This window comes from Podarcis cretensis, assembly GCF_951804945.1.
Source record: "Podarcis cretensis genome assembly, chromosome: 5".
Lineage (NCBI taxonomy): Eukaryota > Metazoa > Chordata > Lepidosauria > Squamata > Lacertidae > Podarcis > Podarcis cretensis.
In genome coordinates this window covers 45,616,576-45,638,442 of record NC_137174.1, presented here as the reverse complement: position 1 = coordinate 45,638,442, position 21,867 = coordinate 45,616,576, and the positions used below count along the sequence as shown (strand labels likewise).

At 41.8% G+C, this 21,867-nt stretch overlaps 2 long non-coding RNA genes across 2 annotated transcripts in view; both read right to left on the bottom strand.

Annotated features, from left to right (window-relative positions):
* Positions 1–9,202, bottom strand: part of LOC307216464 — a 214,171-nt gene extending 204,969 nt beyond the window's left edge. The window contains exons 1-2 of the long non-coding RNA XR_013839092.1: positions 8,890–9,202; positions 8,705–8,758 (exon numbers count right to left, since the gene is read on the bottom strand). This is a non-coding gene — a long non-coding RNA (uncharacterized lncRNA). The remainder of the gene's footprint in view (positions 1–8,704; positions 8,759–8,889) is intronic.
* A 3,944-nt stretch (positions 9,203–13,146) lies between these two features.
* Positions 13,147–17,746, bottom strand: LOC307216474. The gene is made up of 2 exons (XR_013839107.1): positions 17,490–17,746; positions 13,147–13,255 (listed from the first exon to the last, which is right to left on the bottom strand). It is a non-coding gene; the product is annotated as an uncharacterized lncRNA (long non-coding RNA).
* Between the last annotated feature and the right edge of the window lie 4,121 nt (positions 17,747–21,867).

Here is a 21,867-nt window from a genome sequence, read left to right as displayed (position 1 = left end):
AATGTGATAGATAAATTTACCACGGAAGAAAAATGGAGAAGAAATTGTCATGTAAGAATGCAGTTGAAATTTTGTGTCCAGACTTCAGTGTTCTGGTCAGAACTCTTCATATACTGTTCTCAACAACCACAACTTTCAATATCAGATCAATTAAGGGTGAAATCAACCACATTCTACAAAGCAGATATTGAAGTAGCCATTGCTTTGAGCAACAGGCATACAACCAACTCTTAAGTTGTTCCCATTTCAATCTAAAATTGAACAATTCTAATTACACCGGGGATTTGGAAATCTAATTTTTGTGTTACACCCAGCCTCATATAACCAACATGCTTATGGCTAATTAATGCATGAAGAGGTTAAGACCATAAAGTAAGCTGTCCTGCCAGGCTTAGCTAGGTCAGTCCACCTCACCTTGGGAGGAAGGGTTATCCAGCCTTTGTTCTACCCATTCCATCATGTGAACCCTACCAGTAAGGAGGTCTAAGCTGGATGCTCCATCTTTGTGTTTCTATGCAACAAAGCCATCTTTGTGTTTCTATACAAATAATTTAGAAATATTTACCATTTTGGAACCTAAGCTATACTGCCTGTCTTTTATTGCTGCTGAATGGGAAAACACATGACTCTGACCATTGAAGAGTTTGTAAATAAACCATTTTTAACTTACCAAACATATGGTCTTTTTCTATGCTAAGGGAAGTAGGAACTTTAAAAGCAGCTTAGAATTGGATATTTTAAAGGTATAACAGTCTGTATTTCCAAGCTTTACTTCGCTGCATGTTTTGTGTTTTTAAATATCTGCTGGGGTTCTCTCACCAAAGAGTACTTGCCCTGAACCTGGATCTAGGCATCCAGGGAATTCTCCTTATTTTACCATATCTATTTTTCCTTTAGCCAAATCAAACCAACAGATTTTGACTTGGTGGGAGGAAATGTCTTAAGCATTACTTTATTGGTCTGGTAGTCTTAAATCACTGTATTAGTCTGGCAGTCTTTGAGGAGTATTCAGTGAGTCAGACATAATCCATTCAGGCCCAAACTAGACATCATAAACAGATGCATGTAACATTCCCCACAACCTTTTAATAAATAAAAATAAAATAAAGACCAACCTCAATGGACTGAGGCTGGACACAGAGGAATGACAAGAGGAGAGGATCCTTAACCTTCTCTCTGCCTGCCTACCAGCCAGCCATTTTTTGCCTCTCAAAATCTTTCCCCAAGGTGCTTCCTCACCAGACCCAGCATTAGCACTCAGCATACAGGAGCAATCCACATTTTCCTAGAACACTTCTCAACAGAAACGGGGACCAGCCAGTCTGTATTTACCAATATGAAAAGTTGTACTGTGAAATCATCGTACAGTTGCCTAGTTTAGGATAGATTTGGATGCACACTTGCTACATTTGAGTCATGTTTTCTTGCTGTATGAGCATATCTGCATGGATTTGTGCATACTGCCTGTCACCAATAATACAACACCACAAAATACATTGAGGATTATTTTGGGTGGCATGTTTTGGGTGCCCAGTAACACATACTGATGCTCATGGATATCCAAGCCAATGCATATAATGGCATAATGTAGCACAACGAAGAGAGCAGCAGCTTATGTGTGATAAGTGCTGTTCTATTCATGGATGGGATAAGAGCTGGAGGCCAGGCTTGAAAATTCCTCTCCACCAGCAAGAGATTGAAAAAACTAAGGGCTGGGAAAAGATACGGAGAGAGGTTGAGAAATAGCAGTTCACTCTTACTAATGAAATTTGCCTGTCATCGAACCCTTCAGGCTATTGCAAAAAAGAAACAGGAACCTCACAAAGGACCAACTGTACCACCTCAGGACTTCCCTCCAGATGCCTTCAAAGAAACAATGGCAACTTCCTCCAGAGCTGTATAATCCTTGTTGCATCTCTTATCAACTGCAAACAAGAAGTGACACTGTTGTCAGTCTTCAAGTGCGCTAAGACTACCCATTTGGCCTCCACCACTGAGCTAGTGGCATGTTAGGATGGGTAAAAACCTGTCCCTGCCACACACATTTGGATCCCATATTCAGTACATAGGTGATGCAATGAAGTACTTGGTAGTTCCCATATATCCTTAAGAGCTGAAGTCAACTATACCACATGGGCAAAATAAAGCCATGTTCAATAAATCCTTCAAAATAAAGTGAAAGGACTAAGTAGTCTAAATGAGACGCACAGATAGGATAACTATTTTTCCCCTCTAGACAACCAAAACATTAAGTATCCCTTTAATACAGTGCATGGGAAACTTATTATTTCTAGATCCAGCTTCCTATGCATAGTTTGGTTGGGCCCTGTATAATTATATGAGTGGAAACACGCTGTTAATAACACCAAAGGATATATTATAAGGAGGTTAGGATAATATGTGTAATCACTGTGGGTTGCACCTTGTTAGATTCTGGAGAAGGAAAATGTTACATTCTCTTTTTTTAATAAAAAAAAAAAAGCAAGGACACAGTCTTGTAATAATAATGCAAAGGGAAGGTGAAAAATGAGGTAAGGCAGCTTTGGTTATGCATAACAAAGACCTTCATTTTCACAGCCATTATGAAAACAAGCTTTTCAAAGGTACTCGGGTGCCATACAGCAAGTCTCAATCATATGTGCTTACTCTGTTATTAAATTTAGCCTCGGGGTCTCTGGTTATAAATGAGAGATCTTTATGGCTTCAGTTTGATGTATTTAGCACTAGAGTCACTGTAGTAGAAACCAAGCTGAAATGACAGTTTCCCTACAGAAACCCAGTAGCAGGACTGTGCCTGTTTTTGAGAGGTTGCCACAATATTTGGGGAGGGGGAATCAACAGACACTGTGGAGATTCATTGGCAGGAGGATTGTCCTGTCAGTTCCTAAACAGCTACCAGGGCAATCCGGATAATTTTTTACTAGAATTCCCATCATCCCTATTGGCCTTGGTAGCTGGGGCTGATGGGAGTTGTAGTCTAAAGAAGACAATACAGCTGAGATGGGGCAAATGCTTGTCCTAAAAATGCTGTACTGGTTACTCCAGAGCACACAAATTATATGGCTGAAACAATGCTATTTTTCTAGGAAAAGAGGAGCGGAAACTCACCATGAACACCTCCTTTGTTCTCTTATAATGGCGCCCACCTGGTTCCACCCACCAGAGGTGCCAGAATTGAGTTCTGGTGAGTTCCAGCTGGAAAAAAGCCCTGGTAGCAAAAGGCTCAGGCTACCATTTGGCAAGCAAGGGAGAAGAACTTAGCACCCAAAAGCTTTGTATTCACATGCCAAAAGAAGTTCATGGAGAAGTCTCAGTAATACAGTAAAACCTCGATTTTCGAGCGTCTCAGAAGCCAAACGATTCAGAACCTGAACACCGAAAACCTAGAAGTTAATGCTTCCATTTTCAAACACACCTCGGACATTGAATGGCTGACCGTCAATTGCACCTCAGTTGTCGAACGTTTCGGATTTCAAACAGTCTTCCAGAACGGATTACGTTCGACAACCAAGGTTCCACTGTATCAGATGCCCTAATTGAGAAGGCTGAGAGTGCATGCTTTGAACCTTAAAGCTACGTGGAAGGTCAATCTTGGGATTGCAGTTTCAGAAAATCAACCAAATGTGCTTTAAAGCTCCATACTGATCAAAATGATCTCAGTCTGGGTTAAAGGGGGTACACTTAAATCACTCCACAAACTGCAATACAACCCAGTGTGGTTGCCTAGAATTAAAACAACTTGCTTTGTCTAGCCCAGGCATAAGCAAACTCGGCCCTCCAGATATTTTGGGACTACAACTCCCATCATCCTGAGGGTGGGGTATAAATAAAAATTATTATTATTATTATTATTATTATTATTATTATTATTATTATTATTATTATGCCTGGTCTAGCCTGTTGGAGAAGGTGTAAAGAAAAGGGTGCTCGACAAAATTGTCTTTTGGCCTAAGCAGGTCATTCAGTGCACCCCTGTAGTGTTGGAGATAATATCACAGGTTGTTGGGGATATGTTGTTTCAGCAGCCCATGGTAGCATCTCCCCTAAATTCCATGGAAGATCAATGTGGCAGCACCAGTTCATACCAGGAGATACCTAGCAAGGATATAATGGGGAACCTCTCTGTTTATGAACAACAGTGAGACATCATTTATTTAGTCTCCTGCAATTCCACCCCATCTCTGTCTGGCCCACTTATATATAATGAGACGCACCACTCCAACTCAACAGGCATGCTCAAACTGGATTTCCACAAGTCCAAACATTAACACTGCATGCCACTGAGAATGTTCCCTACTGCAGCCAAGTAGGAAGCATGCCAGGTTTCATCGCAAGGGTGCATATTCACCTGTCATCAATTACAGGGTTTGCACCAAACTTTCTGCTAATCCATTGGTGGGTGAGTAGGATGGTGCAGAGAGGTACATGTGAATGCCATTTTGGTACATAAAGTGTTTAAATTCTTCTGAAGCAAACTGTGGGTCATTGTCATTGATGACTTTGCAAATATCATATGAAGGGGACTCTTGACAAATTCAGATATATAGCAGAGTCTTTGTTTAATTTATTTTTCACAGCACATTAGCAGCTCTCTTGCGGCACACTGCTGTGCTCCTGCAGCACACAGTTTGGTAATTTTCTGACCTAGGTAGTAGGCTGCTTTTAGTATCCTGCCAAAAATAAGTCTGAATTTTTGAACAGATGTGGCATTGCCAGGAACAGCTGAGTGGGTAGAGGGGCTTTTTATTTTCCTATATGAAAGGGTCAATGGCCACAACAACCATCCAAGCATTGTATTGTATCTGTAAAATAAATAGATTTCAATGCCATGTGTGGTAACAGGTTTTTTTCCATCAATATATAACAGGCTCTAGAAAAGGAACGGGGGAGGGGACCTTTGCTAAAACACAAAAGGATGCATTCTATTGCATTTTGCCAGGATACAAAAGAAATACAAAAAGCAAAACACTTGTCAATATTTAGAAAGTTTCAAGGTTATGTTTTCTTCCTGCAGCTTTGTTTTTCCTAAGATAACTGATGTGAATACAAGCAGTCAAGACAACTAAGGAAGAATTTAAAAAAACAACAAACTGGATTGTGGGAAAGTACAAGACGGGATGGAAATGTCAAGATGCACTGTTTATTCAAACCAATGGTGACCTTCACTTCAAGGCTATTTCTTGGAGCTTCAAAGAAAAACACCATTGGAGGATTGCATACCTGCCAATTTTTTAAAAAAAATCCAAGATTTTGGGTTCTGGCCTGGGACTTTGAAGTCTCCACCTCCACCAGGACCTTCTAGCATGAAGCAGAAGTAAAGCCAAGAAAAGCATCCTATATTTAATTAACATTTTTTTTCTGGACCATTAACTGTGTGCTAAAAGTGGCCTTTTCCTCACATTCCAGTCACACATTCAGTCAATGCAGTGACAGGGACTGAGATTGCAACCACTGGCACTGCCCCCATACATTCAGCATAAAATGAGAACGGGCTGCATGAACAATCAACTAACTGAATAAGTGCGAAGTTTGTACTCATGAGACGAAGCCTTGATACAAGATAGTGCCAACATGAAATCTGCCCCTCTCCACCACCGCTTACAGCTTCCCAAAAGGTTTTACTATGCCACATCTTGTAAAGCAGGGTACTTTGGGGGTGGTATAGCAAATGTCTAAGAAATTCATACGAAACTTCTTGTTGAAACATCTTCAGCAAACAGAAAGCTTTTTTTGCAATCCTAATCATGGCGCGTTGATGATTTCGGGGGAGGGAGTTGCTGCATGGGTGGGAAGAGTTGCCCGTGACTGTTCCTCTGGTTTGCAAATGTGCCCTCAGGTCCAAAAAGTTTGGCAACCCCTGCTTTAGTATTGTGTCCACTCACTGCGATCTATGAGGCTTTTCATGTGACACCATTCCTTCTCTGCAGGGATGTGAGAATCCATCATCTTTCCTTATACAATGCATTTTTGTACACCCATTTGTGTGTTCATTACATAACTGTGTTGCAAAATCTGAAGCAGCACAGATTTTGCAGAATGTTTGTTTTGTTGCATATTGTTTTGGAAAGTGTGAAATAATGCAAACAGAATCAAATTTCTCACCCAAACCTATTTCTCTACCACATTTTCTGTGTTCTCAGACAGCCTCCTCACACCGACTTGAAGAAAGCAGCAAGGCTCTCTGCATAAGTTCTTTCCTTTCCTTCCATCCACATTTCCTGGGGACTAGGCCAAAAGAATGCCTGTGGGATATACAGTCCTGCATGGAGAGTCTAGTCACTCACTACAAGAGGATGTGACAAGGATTTCCCAGCCCCCAGGAAACACAGCAAGGAAGGAAGAATGGATATCCTTACCACTTGCTCTCAGGAAACACAACACTTCATTTAAACTGAAAAGGGGCAAAAGAACCCCTTATGGTATGCCACCCACAGTCCCCCAAATCAGCACGCAAACATCTTTAATGTTTAGGCCATGTGGGGTACAAAGAACTTGAAATGTACTGACCCTAGGCCTTCAGCTACAAGTCCTCTAGGTAGAAGTAGGGAAAATGGGGAGAAGGGAGATGCAGTTTCTCCAAATGGAGTTCATAAGTAAACAAACTTCAGAAATAGAGCTTTTTACCTGCTGATAATCCATCTGCAACACCTGGGTGCATGCCTATTGTTTTAATCAGGCTTTGCAGAGATTAGAGTTGAAAGCATAGTTTTCAAAAGTGTGTTACACTCCTCTTGTTCTCTTTTCATCTTATCTCTTTTCCATCTCCATAATTTTATCTTGCTAACCAATTTCTCTTCCCCCACCTTGTCCCCTGCTTTTATTTTAATTAAATTCTTCCTAAGACTTGTAGCTTAACCAAGATTTATGTTAAGGAGACAGCCTGCTCAACAGGCAGGTTTTTTCGCCCTTAGCTTTCAGAGTCACATTTATCATTCAATTTTTGACCATCTGTGCATGTTCTTTTTCTACTGTGGCTTTGGTGTGTTTTTTTACTTAAAATAACAGAGAAGCAAAGGGCGAAAACAACAAAAGCACAAGAAATTAAACTTAAGGCTTGTGAAACAGATTGGGAAAAGGCACGGTACAGTAGGGCATGAATTCGCCTACATAAACAAGCTTTTGCCTAAAGAAAACACCAAATTAAATGCCCTTTCCAGAGTTAGCACATATGGGTCAGGGGAGTAGGGATCACTGCCCAGTAATACATAGGTTCAGTTGAGTGTCTGAATATACATTGGTCCGTGGCAGGCCCTACTACCATCTTCTCACCTCTACACAGTCTGTGTGCTTTTTCTTTGAAGTGTGGTACAATCTGGAAAAGACATACAGTAATTGCATGCAGATCTCTAAGAGAGAGTATTCAGCACAAAGCCGACATCCTCATGGATCCTTGGGGAAGCTTAAGCTGTTCCAAGTTTGTACATGCAAATGTACCAACAAAAAATAGTTGGATTTATCAGGGGGCGCTACCAATTCACTTTGTATGAAGAAATTTTGTTAGTAGTTATTCCTGCTTTGTAGAGTTTCCTGTTAACTTGTTCTACAAGTTTAGTGTGGATAGCACAATTTATACAGACTTTATTTCATGCCAACTTGTGAAATCCTTTGGGCTCACCAGGTGATCTTCAAAACTGAGTTGAGAATTGAACCCAAGTCTCATCACCAAACCCAACCTTCTACTCAGTGCCGGATTTATGTATAAGCTAAACCAACTATAGCTTAGAGCCCCACTCTCTTGGGGGCCCAAAAAAATTTAAAGGAAAAAAACTGGATGTACATTTCCAAAATATAAGATAAAAAACAAATAAAGTAAAACCTACATACAGCAACAGTGTATTGTGTTGTGTAGGCTCCTATTTGTTATGTGCAACTGACTTTAAATACCTATTAGGTCCATAAATATATATATATTCAAAACAAAAAACAGCAACAATTTGTTGTTGACATTTACAGCTGGACATATAAAGGGCCACATTACCTTCAATAGCTTAGGGCCTCAACAAACCTAAATCTGGCCCTGTTTCTACTCCCTGCACAGTTACAACAAAGAAAATAATTGTTACTTTTTTTAATATAAAAACTTTTAAAAGGTGAGCTATAAAAACAAATGACTTGTTAGTAAACCAAAGGTTAGATGAGCTATTAGTAGGACAATTGTATCAGTTTTGGGGTTGCTTTTCAGAATAATCTGAAGCATAATTGGTATTAAGGACTAGGAGATGCTGCAGCAGCAATTATCTACCTATAGGATCAATATGAGGTAAATATGGGGAATAAAATGGTTTCAGTTTACATTTTAATGTGGCCCTAGCCTAGTTTGCATGTCCCAAACTGTTAAGTTGTGGGTTGACATAGCAGACGACACAGCGATTTCTCCAAGTAGCTCTTTATTTTGTAAGCTGGAATAGAACTGACTGCAAACAGCTCAGCCGGCCTGCTTTTATAGGCAGCCGGCTGTCAACATTGTAGCAACAAGAGCCCAGAGTTCCCGCCTAAAATAACTGACGTGGACCTGAGTGAAAACTATCTACAGACCTGAGTGAAAACTATATACAGTATCCCCCTGCTGGCCCAGGGTGAAACTTCACTACATAACACAAACCAGTACACAAACTGAAATGCAGCTCCTCTTAAAAATCTGCACTTTTCCAACCATCTAAATTCTTGTGAACACAATGCTGGATAGTAGGTGTAGAACACTCACCTTTTTTGTATCTATCCTTTCTCCAGTGGAAAAGGAAAATCTGAGCCTCTGTATCTGGAAAAACATATGGTGACATTTTCCCTTCACTGTAGCAAGGCATAGGCTCTTCTTAAAACCCTTCCCTTCAGAATCCTAAGATCCCACAGTACTCTGTGTCTAGAACAGCTGAGGAGACAGCTGTTTACCTCAGCATCATATGCTGCCTGGGGCCAAATATCCTGCATCTGAAACACGGCTACGTGAAACCTGGATGGGCCTAACCTCAAGAAGATTCTGGGCCTCTTCTCTCGATTGTTGTTTTCTCTTTTTTTCTGTTATTGTTCAAATGGAAGTCTCTATTCCTTTTACTTGCTGATTTATAAGAGGAAGTGTGCAGGCAGTATTCTACTCGGTTGTTCAATAAGAAGCAAACTTGCTGATGTTTAGCCTGCCAGTTCTCTCCACTCTTGAATTCAGTTTAACTGGAAGGTGCTTGTATTAAACCTGTGTTTATATGCGTAGCTATGCCTTAAGGACTTGCTCAAACCTCAAGCAGACAACAACACACACACCACTCTTTGTTATTGTCCAGTAATGACATCACCTCTCCTAACCTGTTACACCTGCACACCTCAACAGTTACAGATTCCTGGCAAACTTCCGATACTTCTGAGGAGAAGGTGTTGGGCTCCCAGAAGCACTGTAGTTTTTCAAGAGCTGTGGGCTTTCCCCCTCTTGAACCGTGTTGTTTTCGTTCTTGCTAACTTCCCTGAAAAGATGCATCTGGGAAGGTACAGGCCTAAAACCAGCACTTGGAGGCAACATATCTGCCCCATGCTTTGGTCTTCTTTTTGCACACACTCTCTGGTGGGCAGCAGAATGCACAGCACTAAGAGTTGTCAAGCAGCAAAGCTAATGCTGCTTTTTGGTTTCGTCTCACAAGATAACAGAGAAATGGCCGAAGTAGAGGAATTGGTATGGCTGTTGTTTTTTAAATTCATGGAAAGAAACCAATCTGTAATGAAAAGAAAGCTGCGGTATTCAGTAAGTCTTAGATGAGCTCTTGTACACTTCATTGCCATTTTACCTCTTGTGTGGCCTCTGCAGTTCTCATTTTTGACTTTATAGAAAAAATGCTCTGTGCAAGCAAATTCCGCCCTTTGCGGCTGGTTCTGTCGCCATTTGAGCACAACACGCAGAATAGGTTAAATCAAAGTTCTATACAATAGCAAGGCAATCAATAATAGTGTTTGAAAGCTTAAACTCTAAATTTTATTCAGCAGTACAGCCCTGGTGTTATCCAGTTTGTGAGATGAGAGAATGCCGTATAAATAACAGTATATAGCCCTGAAAAGTCCACAGTAAACACATAATAGAATTTGCTTTCAGTGTTCTGCCACCATTCATAAATCACTCTGGCCAAACTCCCGCCGTTTATGGCAGGACTCATATCCCTAAAGTGAATTACGGTCTCATCTCCAGTATGCAACCAGCTATTGTCCCAAATATATCAGAGGTGAAAAGCAACATTGGAGGGATGCTGTGTATGCACATGTTTTCAGAAGGCTTTCAGCGGATCACTAGGATAGAGACTTGAAGGAATATTGTTGTGTGTTGGCAAGAGTCTCAATCTAATGAAGAGACAGTGAAATAATGTCTTATATCTACAAGATGAGCAACAAGCGAGTTCTGCTTGTTTCACAGTTTTCAGCGTTCATTTTATCCTGGAGCATGGCTCAGGAAAACAGAAGAAAAATAGTTTGACTTCTGGTTAAACTAGAGAATATTCTTTTTTCAATTCACGTATCTACATCTATTGGACAAGAACACAGCTTAAGAATGGTTTTGGGTTTTTAAAATACTTTTACCTTGTCTGGTCAAATTTACTTCATTTACTAAGGCCATGGCTACCAGTAAGCCGGGCACTGTATTATCAAATCTGGTGATTTTGGAAACAATCCAGGTTTCTTAGCGTTTGGACATATACAACTCCCTTGTGAGAGTTCTGCACCTATTCTACATATTCTGCCTTTAACCAATTTCCACACCTCTTCCCCTCTCCCGATTATAATTTGAGAAGTCTTAACAGTTGTAAATGTGGTTCTCTTGTGCTAGGTGTGAAGTACTGGCTTTATTGTACAGTGGTACCTCGGGTAACATATGCTTCAGGTTACATATGCTTCAGGTTACAGACTCCACTAACCCAGAAATAGTACCTCGGGTTAAGAACTTTGCTTCAGGATGAGAACAGAAATCGTGCTCCGGCGGCACGGCAGCAGCAGGAGGCCCCATTAGCTAAAGTGGTGCTTCAGGTTAAGAACAGTTTCAGGTTAAGAACGGACCTCCAGAACAAATTAAGTACTTAACCCGAGGTACCACTGTATATTCAAGTCAAAGGTTTCACTACTATTTTTATGTCATACACAGAGAGCTGTTGCAGCCCTGAAGCTAACTGTGATTTCCCCCCTTCTCCGTTGATGTCCATCCTAGTGCACAGCACATAAGGTGTTCAAACTATATGAGAAAGGGAATAGTTGGATCTGTAATGAAAAGGAAGGCGGTTTTATGTGGTGGGATTGTGTAAACAGCAGTAACATTTTGGAAGTTGGCAATGACTTTGCATAAATATTCCAAATAAATGTGCCACTTGAAATTGTCTTTTACATCTGTCCACCTTAGCCAGCACAGCCATTTATTGAATTAGGTGATAATAGGGCTGCCATACATCTGGATTTTCCCAGACATTACTGGGATTTCAAAGGCAGGATTGACATCCTGGGGGGGGGGGGGGGTCCGAAAGGCAGCGCTTTGTCCTGCATCTTAGGCAAGTCAATGAAAAAAAAATGCAGGGTTTTTTTCATTTTCAACAATTTCATTGGTTCCTAAAAAAAAAGTTCAACAACTTTCGTAGTGTCCTGGTTTATACGTTTTGAAATATGGCAACCCTAGAATGTATACACACTTTCCTGGGAATAAGCCCTACTGAATTCACCCTCAATCTGGGGTGCACCAAACCTTGCACCACCCCAGGACATCAGCCACTTCTTTCCACTGTTGGGAAGAAAACGTAATAAGTGTGTCATGGCTTGTATTCAAACCACGTTTACTGCAGCCAAGGCACGGTATGATAACAAGTGGGGCCAGAAAGAAAGGTGCAGGCTATGGGTCCTTTGGAGAATGGGTAGCCTTGCTGCCAGTCAGTTTAGGCCAGCTGCCGTTTTTGAACAATTGCTCTTTCCAAATGAATAGCATCCTTTGAGTTTGTAAAATCCTCCACAGCTTATCTTTTCCTCCAGGGCATTCTTATCTAAGAAAAGAAAGAACAAATGTCAGAACAGAGTTTTAATGGGAAGAACTCCGACAGGTAACTTGAAAAATAACCCACTGTGGTGTATTTAGTATTATATGAGTTTTCCAGCTACAGTTGTCCAAACCATCCTGTTTACTCCAATTTAACCCATCCCTGAGCCTTTCTGAAATAGGCTTTATCTTTACTGCCAAGACTTTTGTAGGAGTAATGCGAGAGCCTGGCTTCTGACCCCTCCCATGTCATCTCTTCCTTGGTCAAGATTTAGACTGCCAATTCTTTGGAGCTGTTGACTTATGTTACTCGCTAAATCTCCATGTTCAGTGATGGCACTACACAAATAAAAACAGTTAATACTATCCCATCCCCAACACAGCAGGAAAGGACAGCTTCTTGAATCTCCTCAGGTCGATTGTCATCCTGCTGTTCTTATTCAGTACTTTCTTTTTTTAAAAAAAAAAAAGAAGTTTGGATGTGTGCTTCAGTACAGGTTTCACACAGTGAAATACCTTACAACCTCATGCAGCTGCTTTAAAATATTTCTTTTTAAGTGTGGTTACAGATCTCCTGCAGTCCTTGTATTTTGTATTTTGCACTTTCCACCATGTATTTAACCTATTTGCGGTCTCTGATGAGTTCTGATCATTGAGAACTTTGTTGGCCTGAGGGATTTTACTACCTAAAGCAGAGGCCCAATGGGACCTATCCCATTTGTCTCACTGAGATCACAGCTGACTATACTATGATAGATTTGTAGAGCTAGAAGGGACTCTGAGAGAATCTCAACTAAAGCATCCATGGCAGATAGCTACCAATCTCATCTTAAAAACATCCAGTGGAGGAGAGTCCACCACCTTCCGAGGGAGTCTGTTCCACTGTCAAACAACTATTACCGTCAAAAAGGTCCACTGTCACCTGGTTTTTGCTGCTTCTCTATCTTAAGCCACTCAAAGAGTCTTGCTGTTCTTCCCTCAATTTCAACTCTGGTGCACCTCACTCATAAGCCCTCCTCTAGGAAACACAGATCTCAGCTTCTGACACCAGTGTTGAATGCCACCCGCAATCTCTGAGTAGTACATGATTCCAGGGGGGTTCCAGACGTGATTACCCAAAGTTTGCATTTCCTTTTGTGAATCAGGCACAGCAGAGACTGTGGTGTCTTTATGACAGATGGTTTACTTGCACATATATACAACCAGTGCCCACGACGGAGGGATTCACAGCAACAACACTCCAAGAAGGCCTTGCTTTTCCCACAGCTGCAGCTTTGAGTTCAAGAAAACACAGAAATCAGCCATTGTGCTCTGACCCTCTCTCCAGCTTGCTGGCTGCTGTATTATTCCTGCCTTCATCTACCCCAGCCCCAGGATGCCACCATTTTCTTCACACTGCTGTATGACAGGGTTGACTCTAGACAAGAAAGATCTAGATAACTTCTGGCTTTTGGAGAGCAGCCATTGCTTCTTCACCCTAGTAAGCCTTGCTGCAACCTGAAATATTTTTGGCACAAGGCACAGCTGAACCTAATGTTAGTCTGCATAACATTTCCACCAACTGCTTCCATTTTAAGGCTACTACAAACTGTGAGCTTGAGCTCTCCCTCATACCAAGCAACGTTTTTTCCTCTCTCCTGTCAACAATAGCATTGACGCAGAGAATATAAAATCCTAATAACCCCTTTTTTACTTCCCACTGACCTGTATCAAATTGTTCAGGGCCTTTCAAATCACCCCAGAAATCTATTTTTGCTTGCCAGCAGCTTGTCTCAGAAAAACTCCCCCACAGTTTCGCTCAGAAGATGGAACCCACTGGGCAGATGGAGCTGCAATATATTTCCCCTCCTTCTTTCTTGGAAGATTTTTATTTTGCATTAGTGTTACATTTGCAAATAATCTGTGTTGTTCATTATAGAACAGGGTTGCTGTTTTTCCTAGATTGTATTTAGCATTTCTGCCAACCTAAGGAACATATGTAAAAGGGGGGAAAAAATACCAAGTACAGTGGTACCTCGGTTTACAAACTTAATCCATTCTGCAAGTCTGTTCTTAAACTAAAGCCGTTCTTAAACTGAGGTGCACTTTCCCTAATGAGGCCTCCCACCACTGGTGCTCTTCCAACATTCTGTTTCCATTCTTTGTTGTTGTTTAGTCATTTAGTCATGTCCAACTCTTGGTGACCCCATGGTCCAGAGCACACCAGGCACTTCTGTCTTCCATTGCCTCCTGCAGTTTGGTCAAACTTATGCTGGTAGCTTCAAGAACACTGTCCAACCATCTTGTCCTCTGTCATCCCCTTCTCCTTGTGCGCAAAGGAGAAGGGTCTTTTCCAGGGAGTCTTCTGTTCTCATCAGGTGGCCAAAGTATTGGAGCCTCAGCTTCAGGAGCTGTCCTTCCAGTGAGCACTCAGGGCTGTCTAGGTTTGTCATCGCTTTTCATCCAAGAAGCAGGCGTCTTTTAATTTTGTGACTGCTGTCACCATCTGCAGTGATCATGGAGCCCAAGAAAGTGAAATCTCGAGGTAATGTTCGCTAACCAGAACACTACTTCTGGTTTTGCGGAGTTCGTATACTGAATAGTTCGTAAACACAGCTGTTCTTAAACCAAGGGACTACTGTACTATTCCACTGCTTCTATGGTTATTGTTGGTCAATTAATGTAAACATTTGAGAGACTAAAAATGACTATAAAGAGCTGATAAGCACATCAATATTGAAACATTGAAATTGAAACATTATTTTCTGTTATTATTTTCCCAGTTTGGGAGGAAATAAAAATAGACAGTAAATATAGCTATTGATTAATTGCAGGTGTCAGGGAACTGCCATCAGTGCCGGAGGGAGAGAGCAAAATCCAGAGAGATTCCAGAGAGCGTCCCGGGATGGGGAGAGGCAGCCCATCTTCTGGGGAAGAGAATCAGCATAGCACCAGTGGAGAAGGGGGGCAGATGGGGGAAGCGGCGAGGCGGTCCCATGACTCCTTGCCGGGGACCAGCGGGGAGAGTAGGGGTCCTCCGCTGCCTATGCCCTCCTTGCGCAGAAGGCTTTCGCGCAGAGATAGTAGGAGGAGACTAGGCGTCAAAGAGCTTCTTTGCTGGAAGAAGCTTAAGAAACGCCCACTGACGGATTCTGCCAGCGATTGAGGCAGCCACGGGTGAGTGGCTGTCCAGACAGAAAAGGTTCACTCAGGCAACCCAGCCAGGTGTTTGCACCGGCTTACGCACGAGCAACCCCTAGAACCATTACAGCAGGCCACGGTGTTGAAAACTTATTTTTGAATGCATTTTGGAAAGATCTAGCAAAAGAAAATAACAGTACGAGAAGTTTGTTTTCCCACTGATGGCCTATGACCATCCTCTCTACCTTGGATTTCAATTTATATGCTCATCTAGTGCAGTTAAAATGTGGAATTGCTTTTTCTACCCCTGCCTCCATGCAAATCCCTTAGCTTATATGCAAGCAAAGGAAAATGTTTAAATATTCTCAGATATATTTTTGGGAACAGATGTTTGCATTGCCTTCATGCAGCAATAATTGAAAGATTGTGGCTGGGGAATAGAGCAATATGGACTACGAAAGGACATCCATGTTGTCAGGATGTGCTTTCAATGTTAATTGTCTGTTTTAGAATTTGGTAATTTACAAATAAGAAGCAATCGTAGGCTCTTAATATTCTGCAGTAACAGTTTCAAACACTGCCTTGGGCACACAGTCATTCCAGAAATAACTTGGGGTAGTGTCTTATATGAAGGGGAAAATACTACTGATCTATGGGCCAGGGCGCTGAGTTTAGGGCAACCTAATGTGGAGGACAGGCCACTACAGATGGAATATGAGCTTAAATATCTTTCAGATGTTTCTGCCTGTCCATTTCTGCCTGTCCATTGCTGGAGCATGCCGGGGCACTGACTGGAGGGAGGTGGATGGCCGTCAAAGCAGCGGTGGCAGCAGAGAAAGTTCATTTGGTGGTTGCCACAAGCAGAGCTAGGCCTGATCTGGTTTGGAGGGAGTATTTGTGACGGAAAAGTTTGTTTTTGCTGAGCAGGTTGGTTCACCAAGTATTTTCTTGGTGGATTTTAAGAGGATTTTAAGAGACAGTTGAGTAGGTTGGGACTGAGATTGGGAGATAGGGAGAGAAAGGAGAGAGAGTTGGTTCTGGGTAGAAACATCCGCTCTGGGGAATATATCAAAAGCTAGAGAAGTAAGTCTCTGAGCTTAGTGTGAAGGACAGTGTGTGGTGTCCTGTACGAGTAATTAGGCCACGAATTAACTGGGAGGCTGAGGCTGAGCCAGGAGGAGTAGAAGCTGGAAAGATACAGTCTACTTAGGTCTCATTCCAGTCAGGAGGGGAGAGATTCTTCTACAAAAAGAGAAGACTCCCAAACCATTTAAGAGGGGTGTGGAGATCCCTTGGGTCTGTTACTTGGAGTACCTCAGGAATACGGGGTGTGCAACTGACAGGAAGTACCACCTTGTTTAAGACCCAAAGTATTAAGCAGCAACAGCTGTGCAACAACGGAGAAAGCACTGAAGAGAAATAACATTCCAGAACGGATTTAGTTCATAAACTGAGGTACCATTGCATTACGTTTTCCCTCACACAAGTCCCCCACAAGATAATCTGAGGTAGTTTTTGGAAATTCATGGAATTGGTGTTCTGTGAGGTGGGTGCACTATATTGAAGTGAGAGTGGGCCCAACTGCACCAGGGGGAAAGTGCCGTTGCGCCGTTGCATGTTCACGGAGAAGACCATCATTACCGCCATGTCAAGGGCTCCAAAAGTTTGGCCCTGGACAGGGCCTGGTTGTGGAATTTACAGTTTGTGCATCGCAATGGCTAAAGAGCACAAAGCAAGTAGTACGAATTTAGCATGCATCATGTTTGTAAGCCCATCTTAGAATTTTAAGGTGCTGAATACCTATTTAAAACATGGGGACTTAGCTATTTTACGCTCTTCTGGATCAACTTTGACCAGCTGGAAAGCTCAGCCAGCAAGAGGGAAGACATTTCACATTTTCAAAAACAATCCAGGACCTGAAATGTGTCCCATGGCAGATCAAAAAGGCATGTAGCTCATGTAGAGAAATAAATATTGCTTAAGGACAGAGAATTTTCAGTACTAGAATCCTATACATTTTTGATGGGTTCAAAGGAGGCTCATTTAAGAGTGAATGAGCCTAATGCAGCTTGGTGGAAAATATTCTCTCTAGGGAAGGTCCTGGCAGCCTGGGCAATTGGGCCAGACTATGGGAATTTTTCCAGACAGGCGAGACACATATTTGTCCAAGGGAGCAAGCACCCTTTCTTCATAGTAATGTCCTTTTTACAGAATTAATGTCTCCACGTGGAGCTGAAATGAAAACTATAAATGCCTTGTATAAAGGTTTGTTAGTTTCTTTCCCTCTTCTTTCCCCCACCACCACGAAAACCAATCTAGCACTACACAAAAGAGAAAAGATGGCAAAACTAACAGCTGCCTTCTTATGGAAGCCACTAGAAATTACCTCAGGGCAGCAGCTTCACACATCAGGCTGTCCCATGACCACACTGCAAGAAGAAGAAAGGCAAGGCAATTTTATATGCAATTCTGGCAGCAACCATATCAACAAGTGGCAGCCCAGAGAAGTGACTAAGAAAAATGGAAATGGCAGGGAAACATTTCAAGCTGCTAATTTTCTGGCCAAAGGATGAAAAGAACTGGAGATGGAATCACAAGTTACACCCCTCAACTGCATAGCTGATCTCACCTACATTTGTAAGCACTGAGAGTGTCCTTCTAGTGAAGGAGCAAATCAAATTTGCAGATGACACCAAACTGGGAGGGGTGGCTAACACCCCAGAGGACAGGATCACACTTCAAAACGACCTTGACAGATTAGAGAACTGGGCCAAAACAAACAAGATGAATTTTAATAGGAAGAAATGTAAAGTATTGCACTTGGGCAAAAAAATGAGAGGCACAAATACAAGATGGGTGACACCTGGCTTGAGAGCAGTACATGTGAAAAGGATCTAGGAGTCTTGGTTGACCACAAACTTGACATGAGCCAACAGTGTGACGCGGCAGCTAAAAAAGCCAATGCAATTCTGAGCTGCATCAATAGGAGTATTGCATCTAGATCAAGGGAAGTAATAGTGCCACTGTATTCTGCTCTGGTCAGACCTCACCTGAAGTACTGTGTCCAGTTCTGGGCACCACAGTTCAAGAAGGACACTGATAAACTGGAACGTGTCCAGAGGAGGGCAACCAAAATGGTCAAAGGCCTGGAAACGATGCCTTATGAGGAACGGCTAAGGGAGCTGGGCATGTTTAGCCTGGAGAAGAGGAGGTTAAGGGGTGATATGATAGCCATGTTCAAATATATAAAAGCATGTCACATAGAGGAGGGAGAAAGGTTGTTTTCTGCTGCTCCAGAGAAGCGGACACGGAGCAATGGTTCCAAACTACAAGAAAGAAGATTCCACCTAAACATTAGGAAGAACTTCCTGACAGTAAGAGCTGTTCGACAGTGGAATTTGCTGCCAAGGAGTGTGGTGGAGTCTCCTTCTTTGGAGGTCTTTAAGCAGAGGCTTGACAACCATATGTCAGGAGTGGTGTTTCCTGCTTGGCAGGGGGTTGGACTCGATGGCCCTTGTGGGCTCTTCCAACTCTATGATTCTATGATTCTATGAAATTCTGAGGCTGCTTGCATACACTGGGAGTAAAATTTTTAATGCAAATCACAAGCTTGTGTCGGTGTGATCTGGCCTGGAGCTGGGAACAAAGTGTTAAAGCCCCTACCCCTATATCAGGAATCTGATCTCAATCTTGAGAATGGGGTGGGAATCACGATTGCAGTTTCCTCTTTTTTTTGTCATGCATGGAATTAAGCTTTTTCCAAAGCATGTAAATGGAATCCCTTCACAGAACATAGACTTTCCCTCCCTCCCTCTCACACTTACTCACACACGAAAATAAGCTGTGGGACACAAGAAAGATTCCCCAACAAAAGAAGTGGTCATAAAGCACATCTTGCATGTGCAAAAAAAAAATTCCTTTCAGAAAATTGTATTTGTATTGTGTGAGGTTCAAAATGTCTATGATTCCACATTACTCATGGCTATAAATTGTAAAGAGGATATTCTTGGAAAAGTCAATTCTGCAGACAGTCTGCCTAATAACCTTTTTTCAGTTAATCTACATACAGTCATACAAAATTATGCTTTTAATGTATTTTTTGTGTTAGCTTTGTCCATTAAAAGGAAAACATCCTCAGCATGGATGCTATCTTCATAAATCTGGTGATCTCAGCGATGCAAATATAATCGCTGAAAAATTGACTAGCTTCACTGGAATGCTTAGCTGGGGCGACATTAATCTTGTTTTCATTTCTGTGCTCATGAAGGTTAACTTGAGAGTGCAGGGAGCATAAGCCTTTATTTTACTCCCAGCTTCTACTGCATGCAAATGCAGACACTCTTGGCACGAAGAGGGGAAAGTCATTTTAACCTTGTTAGGCCATAGGGGAAGGAGCTGTCCTTTGTTGACATGAGAGTGAGGGGTTGAGAAGTGCATTTATTCATATCACAGTTCTTCAGATCTATGCATGTTTGCCAGCTGTTACTGATCCGGTCAGTGTAGGAAGAACATTTTGCTACTGATCTCGGTGAGAAAACATCTGTTTCTGCTGTGCAGATAGGTAGTTATCTATAGTAACACTTTGGTCATGGCAGGAAAACCACAACAATGTGAATGCTGCTGCCAGGTCAGCCAGGTCCTAGAACTCACTGGGAATAGAGGCCTGCCCTCTTTCCAAAACATGTTGATCCTTTCACGATGCTTGGTAACAGCTAGACAGGCAAGGAGTGGGCCAACATCATTCATCATGCTGTTTCTCCGTTTTGTTGTTGATACCTCTTAGGGGTTCTGTTGTGGAAACTTGGTCATAATGAAGGGAGTGGCAGAACTCAAGTACAATTTTTGCTGGGGGGGGGGCAGGAAGACTGTATCTATAAGCAAATCAAAAATGACCCTTTAAAGCACAGTCCTATGTATGTCTGCTCAGGGGAAAAGTGTCTTACTCCTATGCAAATGTGCACAGGATTGCAGCCTACTGCTAGGCAGAGGAACACTCTCTTAGGGATGGATCAATCTGTTGGGTTTGTCGTCTTCTCTCCCTTTCCAGTCTTGTCTTCTGTTTGCCATATTTCTGCATCAGTTTATGAACACTTTTTTTAAAACAAGCCTTCACAAAAATATATTCAACCGTCTCGGGAACATTTCTCCTACTGTATACATTTTTGCATGTGGCCTTCCCCAACAATGCATCTTATTTTCACTAATCTGTACCAATTTGTACACATACTTCCCCCAACATATGAATTCTTATGACCTTTTTTTGTTGGAAAAGAGCATCACAAGGCGCAGAATGGTGCAAATTCCGAAGGAAGCTGCATTTGGAATGTGAAGCAGCTGGTGATTACTGATCTAGGCTGCAATTTTACTCGAAAGTGGCCAAAATGCATTAGGTGTATAGTTATGATTTTTGTTTCTACCACTCTATATGAAAACTGCACATTCTGAAGACGTTTACATGCAATCATCTGTGGAACAAAATTTATCTTAATTGCCTTAGAGTGAATTCATAAGCATGGTACTCATTTGACTAAAATGCAGATCGGGTAGGCATGTGATATATATCCTTTGGCAAAACACAAGCACTGCAGAGTTTCAGAAATGTTTGCCTCAAACACTATATTTTCATCAGTATACAAAAAAGAACACCCCTATTGGGCAAATTTCTGATATTTCCCAGGCTTGCTTTTGAAATATATAGTAATTTATCTTCCGTGTTTTGAGCACAGCAGGAACATCATCTGAGGAAATGCTTAAAAATGGACATTATGTCTAGGGGCTCTACAGAATATTGGGCTCTGATATATGTCTGAGCTCCTAAAAATAAAAAAGATCTAAAACTCTCCAGATTTCATTATTTGAATGCATTATACAGATTAGACAGACCTACATATTATTGCAGTTGTAAAATTGATTTAAAGTGACAGAAGCAGAAGAGGGGTGTAGAGATAGGAAATACTGAGTTATGGATAGGGCCCACACTGAGTTAAGATTTCTCTAAACCAGTCTTCCCTCAAACTAGTGCCCTTCCAGAGATTTTGGATTACTGTACTGCTCGCATCAGCCCTCAGCTGATGGAAACTGCAGTCTAAAATTTTTGGAGGGGCACCAGCTTGGGGCAAGCTGCTGTACACAGCCACAGAAATGCATCTGAATATGAGCAAAAGCAATAGTTCTAAAAACAAAGTGTATTCCTTGCTTCAGATGATACACACGTCAAGAGTACGCCTCACCTCCCAAGAGACATTTCTCCTATACTGAAGAATGGTGGCCGTCTCTCAAAATGGTGGTCAGCACCTGCCATTTTTATAGGAACAAATATGTCAGCTGATTGGATGTCACTTTTGATTATTAAAATAGGCATAACTAATTAAATCACTGAATCAAATTAAATCAACTAACCCCATGTTCACCTGGCAGGGTCTGGAAAACCTCTGGAACCACTTCACCAGCAGAGATGGAGCACTGTTGGAGCGCCCCTGCTAAGATGGCAGAAAGCTCTGCTGGTGTAGACGTTCTACCAAAAGAGATGGGGAACCAGGTTTCTCAGGTGTGCGTAGATAGGGATGCTCTGGATAAAAGCCCCTTCATTACCCCAACCACTTAGAGGTTTTATTATAATCAAGTGGTATATACATTTTGTTAAAGATAGATAAATGAAACATACTTAGAGAATCAGCCTAACTTCGTGCCAGCCCTGTAACTGGTATAATAAATTTACAGTGAAAAATGTAGGTGGTGTGGGCTTTTATCCTAGTCACAGTGAA